Raw genomic sequence first — 9,350 nt, 5'->3', positions numbered from 1 at the left:
TATATATATATATATATATGTGTGTGTGTGTGTATATATATATGAATGTGTGTGTGAGAGAGAAAGAAAGAGAGTGTAAACGATAAAAGCACACATAATGTTTCTCCTTGTTTCTTTGGTTTCCATCGCCCCACAAAAGCAAAATTATAATGACTAAATTTACACAAATTTATTCACAGACTTTTTACGTGTATCATTATATTCTGTCTTCTCTCTCCACGTTGCCGCTACTCCATTTCTTTGTTCCCCTCTTCTCTTTCCCCACTCTCTTTCTCTATCTCTAAAATATCTAAATTTATCTCAAATTAACAGAAATTTAATTACTTTTTCCCATAATCTCGGAATGTCTTTCTTGACATTTCATGAACATTAATATCTGTTGCCATCCATTTCCTCACCAGTAAATGGTAAGCAGATTCGATTCAAGCATTCTAATTTATATTTAATTTACTCGTTATGCTTGAAAATATTGACTTCAAGACAAATATTTCTTCCGTGTCTTTTGTTGCTTCCATGTCTTTTCTATTTCTACTTGATCAGATTCTCACAAATTATTTTTCTTTCATTAAAACACTTGTTTTATTGGCGAATTTTTATGGCTGACTTGTTATGTTATGTGAGCAGCAATCTTGCTGCTCACATAACATAAATACGACTGCGAGAAGCCTTTACAATTAGTAAATTATTCTAGTCTCTGAAATAATATAGGTTTCAAATTTTGGTATTTGGGCATCGAGTTCAGGGGTGAAGGATAGTCGATTACATCGACCCCTGTGTTCAACTTGTACTTATTTCATCCCCAACCCCGGAAGGGGATGGGGATGAAATGCAAATTCAATGCAAATTCAATGGCGATAAAATGCAAATTCAACCACGGCGGAATTTGAATTCAGAACGTAAAGACCGCTAAGTATTTTGCCCCACGTCCTAACATTTCTACCAGTTCACCGTTTTAGTGTCTGAATTAATGATCTAAAATTTTGGCGCAAGGTAAGCAATTTTTAAGGGAAAGATAAGTCGATTACATCGACCCTTGTGCTCAACTAGTATTTATTTTATCGACCCCGAAATGATGAAAAGCTAAGTTGACCTCAGCAGAATATGAACGCAGAGCGAGCTGGCAGAAACGTTACCCCGCCGGGCGAAATGCTTAGCAGTATTTCGTCTGCCGTTACATTCTGAGTTCAAATTCCGCCGAGGTCGACTTTGCCTTTCATCCTTTCGGGGTCGATAAATTAAGTACCAGTTACGCACTGGGGTCGATGTAATCCCTTTGTCTGTTCTTGTTTGTCCGCCTCTATGTTTAGCCCCTTGTAAGCAATAAAGAAATAAGAATATGAACTCAGAGTGTAGGGACGGGTGAAATGACAATTAGCATTTTACACCGCCTGCTAACGATTACTCCACCTCACCGCCTTAGTCTCTGAAACAATATTATCAAGTTGTAACTCCATAAATGCTCATTAAATCAATATTAACAATTTCATGCGAAATTTTATTACCTTATTTATATGTAAATCTCGATAAACATTTCACAGTTTACTATGTAAATTACCGAATAGATGCACTCCTGAACCACCGGTTGTAATGCAAACATATATTTTATATTATGTATTATCAAGTCATACACTTCGTTTCTTCTAGCTGCATGAAATTGGTATCACGTGACTATTTAGCGTCTCTTCAAATATCACTCATCAAAATGGCAGAGGAAAATATGGACTGAAGCTCCAGAAACTTTCGACTAAGATAGTAGTATATATTCTCTTTTTTTTCCTTTGTAATATGTTCCCCAACAAAGCGCAATGGGATGCGGAATAAAATAAAGTGCCTTGATAAATGACGTGTAACACTGGTTTCAAATTTTGGCACGAGGCCAGCAATTTGGGGCAGAGGTAGTCGATTACATCGAACTTAGTGATCAATTGGTATTCATTTTATCGACCCTGAAACGATCTGAGACAAAATCGACCTCAGCAAATTGAAACCAAAACTTGAACATGAAACCAGATTATAAAACAGTAAAACCGGAAGAAGTGTTATTAAGCGTTTTTCCCAGTGTGCTAACGATTCTGCTAACTTGCCACCTTTCAATGCCGTGTAATGTTGGTTTCAAATTTTGGAAAGAGCCAACAATTATGGACGAGGGGTTAAGTAAATTACATCGACCCTTGTGTTCGAATCGAACTTATTTTATCAGCCCCAAAAGTATGAGAGATACATACACTCACAACAGATTCACTAACAGTTTCCAACAAAGTTCAGTCAAAAATATTTGTCGGTCAGTGGCTATAGTAAAAGAAAATACTCACCTGAGTTTGCCCTTAGTGGGAATGAACCGAAATCACATTACAAAGAGAACCCCCATGGTCATACACTTTGATTCTCTAAATGCTAAACTGATCTGACTCAGTATAATTAATATACATTTTAGTAAATCAGTTGTTCGAATGTTTAGGGAATTTTCTTCAAATGTTCTTCATCCCTATCATCAAGTCTAGACTGAAAGATATTCTTGGTCCATATATTTTTGAGGTTTCTTACAAATTTCCTAGAAAATCTAACATCGGGAAATTCATATAATGTGATCCCACGAAACCAAGTGAACTCAGAATTAGAATACACAAAATGTTATTATATAAAGAAAACTAAAGTAGTAAGGTGGCAGAGTCGTCAGGTCGTCGGACAAAATGCTTAGCAGCATTTCTACCGGTTCTTTATATTTAGAATTGAAATAGTGCTGAGGTCACCGTTGCCTCTCATCCTTTCCGGTTGACAATATAATGTACCTGTTAAATACTAGGGTTGATCTAATCGACTGATGACCACCCTTAAAACTGGTGGCCTTGTATCAAAATTTGGAACTGTTATATAAAACAAAACTCTTTTCTAAAAATTTGTTTCAAGAAAATGTTTAAAACAATCAAATTCACGGATGATTTTCATACAAAATATCTACATTTGTTGGGGGATGTCCTTTATAAGAAAGCGTTATATTATATTTCACTGATGGAATGAAAAAGGGCGGTGATCAAAAATATTAAGTAAAAAGAGGAGGAAACAGAAAAAGATGGAAAGAAGAAAAAAATACCTAAAAAGATTATGTAGGAGAATATAAAGTGTAATAACGATGATTTCTAAATAGTAACTGTCACAAAAGCATGTAAATTAAATAGGTAATAAAATGTTGTAAAATCTCAACAGGGAAGTATAAGATAATTATACAGTCTTCAAGTCAAATACATTTCTATGAATAATAGAAATAAAGAAATAAAGAACCACTATCAGAGAGAGAGAGAGAGAGAGAGAGAGAGAAAATATGAGACAAAGTGAACTCAGAACAAGAGAAAATATGTGAACATCTAATTAATATGAAAGGAAACTACAGCTCATGGAAATCTTGTATAATTACGGTTTTAGTAACGGCATACGTCTAATATTTTCCATCGAAAAAGCAACTCAACATCTTTTACGTATAAGCTATTGCACACGAGTATTAACCGTTTTTTTAATGCATTGTAGCTAGCAATCAATTAAAGATGTATTGACTTATGTTCTTGTTTATGTGAAATTAATGTAGAGTTATATCAAATAAGAACGAACATGTACATTAAAAATAGGAAATGGAAGCATATTGAAAATTCCATCAACCCACAGGGAAATCAAGGAAGTCATAGCGGTCCGTGGAGATTGGCTGTCGATTTACATCCTGCAAAAAGAGAAATAATAATAATAATAATAAGTAACAAAACATTGGTAATTATGCAGTAACTACGGTTGTACGATACTCATGTGCAAGACATGTAACGATGAAATACCCAATTCGCCAAGCTAAAAATAGTTACTAAGAAGAAGTCTTTATGTGGTGATCGGGTAAAATCTCTCATAAATCCCACCGGGTTACCTTTAAAAATAAACAGGCCCGCTGTACCTACCTGCCCCTATACTTATTTCCCTTCAACTTAAATGGAGGTATTTTCATGGTTGCATAAATGATGTGTCTTTTTACATTTCTTTTCAAATTTGTGCCCCTAGTTCGTCGTTAACCTTCTGGAGTTAGTGTATCACACTTTCGCAGCACCATTTGACTTCCCAACCAAATTAATCTTTCACTTTCAATTTTTATCCGTAATTTCTTCACGCACCCTCGAAGGATCAAAGTGAACAAATTGTATTTTCTGCAATCATAACCGAAACGATATCCAATCGCTTTGTTCTTGAGGTTTGGTTTTCTATGTACAGCTTAAGATATTTTTCTCTTGAATGTTTTCTCCATTCTCTCGATCCGATATGGAAGGCCTTCTCAGCAATCATAAAGCTTTGCACAATAGTCATACTTCCTGAAAAGGAACGATTTTTATAAACTTTTGTCTGATAATTGTGCCAAAGAAATGACTACAGTGTGATTAGTGTTGAATGTAACGATGAATTACATAATGAATCAGTAATATAAGTCTCAACTACTAAATAATAAAATTAAATTAGTTTCATGTCTATAACTGTGAAAGTTTATTACTAAAGTAATTCTGTTTCTTTGTAATAGTCTACACTTTGACGGATGTATTTCAATTTCCTCGCAGACACGGATAATCTATATGAAAGTTTTTATATTTCTATCGTCGGTGCCAAAAGTTCAAGCTTTTGGCATCGATGATCAACGTGTATATTAATGAAAGGAAAAGACGCACACATATCTTACAAAAAGATAATACACCCCTACGTACAGATCCCACTCCCCTGAACATACGCAGGCATAAACTCAAACACATGAGTACATACAAAACTCACGCACTGTATTCTCCAGCTGACTTTGTACATGTGAAATCTCATCGCTTCTCTGTCATGTCCGCTCACTTGACAGCCATCACTTAGAAAAAGAACGTGGAACCTAATTCCTTCTCTATCACCTAATTTGACTGATATATTTCAATGTCGTACTAACAATTTCTTCCATGATTTTGACACCTTTACTTAAAGATTCAATCCCAGCGTTCTTTAAAAATTGTTGAAGCCTGATTCGTTATTTCTTTTCACAATAGTGGTACTGTTTTGCTTCGAGTCGAATCAGCATTACTTCGCGATCAGTTGGTGGACACCATATCCAACAAATAAAATTCTAATATCTATCTTTAAAAAGCAACCGAGAAACATCACACTTAATTACGAAAAACTGTGGGATAGTCACAGCTGGAGCATTTATGATTCTAGATCTGCTTCAACTAGGATTGACTTATATTTCGACAACAATAACTACTCCAGTTTTCTTACACTTCAGCAAATCTAGAGCTTTATCAATAGTATGTTTATTTATCACTCCATTAATGGAAGGATAATAGTGTTTACCGAAACATTTTACGTTAAGAAGCCTCACGAATTGCTCATAAACAAACAGATTAAATGAATGGCGAATTTCTCTCCGAATATTTTGGATGCTTAAAATGAAAGAAAAAAAGAAAAAAAAAAACAATTACTTCTAAAAAAAAATGTTTCTTCAGTGTTTATTTAAAATATAAGAACACTAAGAGAAATGATGGCGATATTTGAAAGAAAACTTAATGTACGACTGTCTGCTTAAGATGTTTTACTTATTTTTTTACTATTCTTTTGACAGATTGTCAGTTCCATCTTCCTTAAGGGATATTTATAAAGAACTGAAATTATTCTATGACTTTATTTCCGTGTATAACTACGTATTTATCAATAACGACAAGACAAATACATCTGCCGACAACAACGCATGGTTCATCTGTAAAGGTTAAATGATTTAGGTGTATTATAGTTTATCAGATGTCCAAAATAATTCCATTCTAAGCGAAAAGAGTCTACATATATAAAGTAATTTATCTTTGTTCGTACTTCATTACATGTCAGTCACAAAATAAGCCTACTACAGGGTTTCTATGGGGTCATATATTCTGCTATAATTAACATCAAAAACGATCTCCCTCAAACTTTACTCTGCCATCCTAAAAACAGAAGGACACGTTGTAATATAAACCTCGCTATATATACTGTTAGATGTCTACATGTCTGAAATCAGTTATTAGTGCTCTGACATACTGTTGTGATCGCTGGAGCATCGTAAACGATATCATGTGGTATTTCGTTGCATCACTCTTGAGTTCTAAGTACAGGTCAAAATATTTCACCCCTCCGCGGCCGATATATTGAGATGCCACTAAAGTACAAGGGTTGATTTAACCACAATTTATATCAAATATACGGCTCTATTCTTACTTTGGAAACGAGTTATTGACACCATGCTATCTTCAGAGACTATTAATCGTATCTTTAGTGAAAAAACACTATTTCAAAATACTTCCATCTGCTGTCCGAAATTCTGTTTGGTTTGCTATCCAATATCGTTAGGTGTCTTATTCTTGTATATGTATACGCTACACCACAACTATTTTTACTACAGTTACTTTACATACATTGCTTTGTTATTTCGAAACCTTATGGCACTGTGTATGCATCGAAAGAAATACACCTGATCATGATCGGGGGGTCAAAAACTTTGAAATATTGTGCAGATGTATTTATATAAAACTTATTTTATTCTCTGAAGTTGATAGTTAGAGACTTAAAACTTATAATTTTACTGTTTATGTTATAACTAAAGGAGGCGTTAATCATGACAGAAATATCTTAGACAATGTTTCGATACTATTTCAATATTTATTTAATTTAGAATGACATATTTTCATCGGATCTTTTTTCACGATCACATATGGACTGATCCAGTAAACCGATGATAAAAGCCGTTCCACCCACGACTATCCTATCTTACATTTTTAGGGCATAATATACTGCAGAACTACACTATCCACTGCTTAAGAGAAAATGAATTTGGCCCGTTTGGCACGCAAAATAATAACAGTTGAAGGTTTTTAAAAAAGAATTGGTGATTACGGTCGGAACTTTGTTAAATTGGATTGGTAGAGTTGGGTTTCTATTAAATGTGAGAAAAGGCGAGATGGTCATGGTTGAATGGGCAACATGTACATTTCATAAATAACTCCTAATCAGTCGATTGACTCATAGATAGAAATAGGAAACGCGACTCATCATTGAAACGAAAAATAAATTAATTTGTAATTAATTTTCAACAGCTCGAAATCTCGACATAATCCTCTTTTGGTTTCCAGCTTCTGTAATAACCTGAATTGAATTAGCATATTAACCAACCACCTTATCAATCCTAAAGTAGGAATTACTTACTTGCTTATGTTCCGCTAGTAGAATTAGTCAATTATACAATTGCTGCTGACGATGAAAAAGTTACCTACGACGGATCGTTGAACAATAATTCTAATTAATGTTTGCAATTTCGAGTGATTTGGATTTCGCTGAATGCTTACCAGAATCCTTTGAAATAGGGAATCTACTAATGCCCCACGATCCCTATAAAAAGAGAGAATTGTAGGTATTTGTTAGATTAGGGGTAAGCCAAGAACGAGATGGTTGGATAACATAATCTCAGACAGTCACGCTTGGAAATCCTGTTATGACCCTTTGGCGAAAGCGCCTACGAACCCTGCCCCACCACGATCCTACCAGTAACAGTGGGCAGAGAAAATGGATGGAAGGATTGGGCGAACAATAGGGTGGCTGCTGAAAGATTACGAATAGGCCAGTCAGTGGTTCGCTGCATTTTTGTCGGCTTAAGTGACGAGAGATTCTCTTCGGAACATACACACAAGCTTCCACCAACAATCCAACTTCTACTATCGCAAAAATTTCTACATATATGCACACATGTATATTCCCACCTACAGGTACACATATACACACGTTCTCTCATAAATCAAACATGACAATGAAAAGTAGAGTCAAGCTTGGTAATGCTCTAAAAGATAGACAGTCATGTGACTGTCAGGAAAAAAGTAAGTAGCACGTGTGTACGTTTGTATGTGTACGTATATAAGTGCACGTGTGAATTTTTTCCTGGTATATACAGGGTGATTCAAAAGTCTCCATACATAAGAAAAATTTTTTTTTTCTTATAAGAAACTGTTTATAAGATCCCCTAGATCCCCTGATCTGACCCCTCTTGATTTCTGTCTTTAGGGGTATTTGAAAGGCACGGTGTATCACCGAAAGATCATAGACATAAAGGATTTGAAGGAACGTATCACCAACTCATTTGCACACGTATCACCAGATGTGCCATTACGAGTTCACAATGACTGGGGTAAATGTATTGCAACGTGTATTCAAAACAAGGATAACCATACCGTGTCTGTTAAATAGAAACAAACTGTTCTTATAAACTGTTTCTTATAAAAAGAAAAATTGTATATGCATATAGGCGAGCTAAAACTCACTCGCATAATCATACGCAGACACATACACACATACACACATACACACATATATCATCACACCTCTTTTTCATATTTCCAGTTCTTTTATTAATTTTATTAATTTCTTTCTTCTTCCTTCACTCATTATTAATCCCTTCCTATATTTCACTGTCTGCGCACTTGACTGCCTGTTTTTCCTCTCTCCCCTTTCTGTCCACCAACTTTATATGTATATGTGTGTGTGTATGTATATCTATATATATATATATACTCATATAAACAATGCATAGATACATGCATATACACACACACACACACATAAATATATATATATATATATATATATATATATACACATATAAACTATACTTACATACATAAATGTATATATATATATATATATATATATATATATATATATATATATACATATATATACGTTATCCAGCACTCCATTATAATTTCTTTTTATCTATTATATAAATACATCTCTCTCCACAGTACTTCTTTTCCTTTCAGCATCCTTATAGCCTGTGACGATCAAACGGAATAAAGAAGGCACTTGATTTGACCTTTTGTATCGAATTTCTTTTAGTATAGAGAAAGTTTCATTTATTTTCCTTCGTATCATTATAGGCATACTTGCACATACATTTCACGTATTATTTTTAGTCGTTCATATTGAGTCTTTACGTTTTTATGTCTGCATATATTTTATCGATATGTTAGATGCATTTTATAAAAATCAGCAAATGAAAGCACAGACAGACAGAAACACTCATACTCACATAAGCTATATACATACATACATACATACATACATACATACATACATACATACGTACATACATACATACATACTTACATACATACATGTGTGTGTGTCTGTGTGTAGATATGTATTCATGTATATAATGTACGTACACAAGGTGTGTATATATATATATATATATATATATATATATATATACATATATATTTATACACACACCATGTTTGCGTACATTATATTTATGCGCATATATCTATACACACATGCATACA

At 34.1% G+C, this 9,350-nt stretch overlaps 1 protein-coding gene across 4 annotated transcripts in view; it reads left to right on the top strand.

Moving 5' to 3' along the window:
• LOC106872195 (gonadotropin-releasing hormone receptor) overlaps positions 1-9,350 on the top strand; it is a 787,632-nt gene that overhangs the window by 627,434 nt on the left and 150,848 nt on the right. The window lies entirely within an intron of this gene.

The sequence above is a fragment of the Octopus bimaculoides genome, chromosome 9 (genome assembly GCF_001194135.2).
Source record: "Octopus bimaculoides isolate UCB-OBI-ISO-001 chromosome 9, ASM119413v2, whole genome shotgun sequence".
Taxonomy (NCBI): domain Eukaryota; kingdom Metazoa; phylum Mollusca; class Cephalopoda; order Octopoda; family Octopodidae; genus Octopus; species Octopus bimaculoides.
Note: the sequence above shows the minus strand (reverse complement) of the source record. Positions and strands in the feature narration are given on the sequence as shown.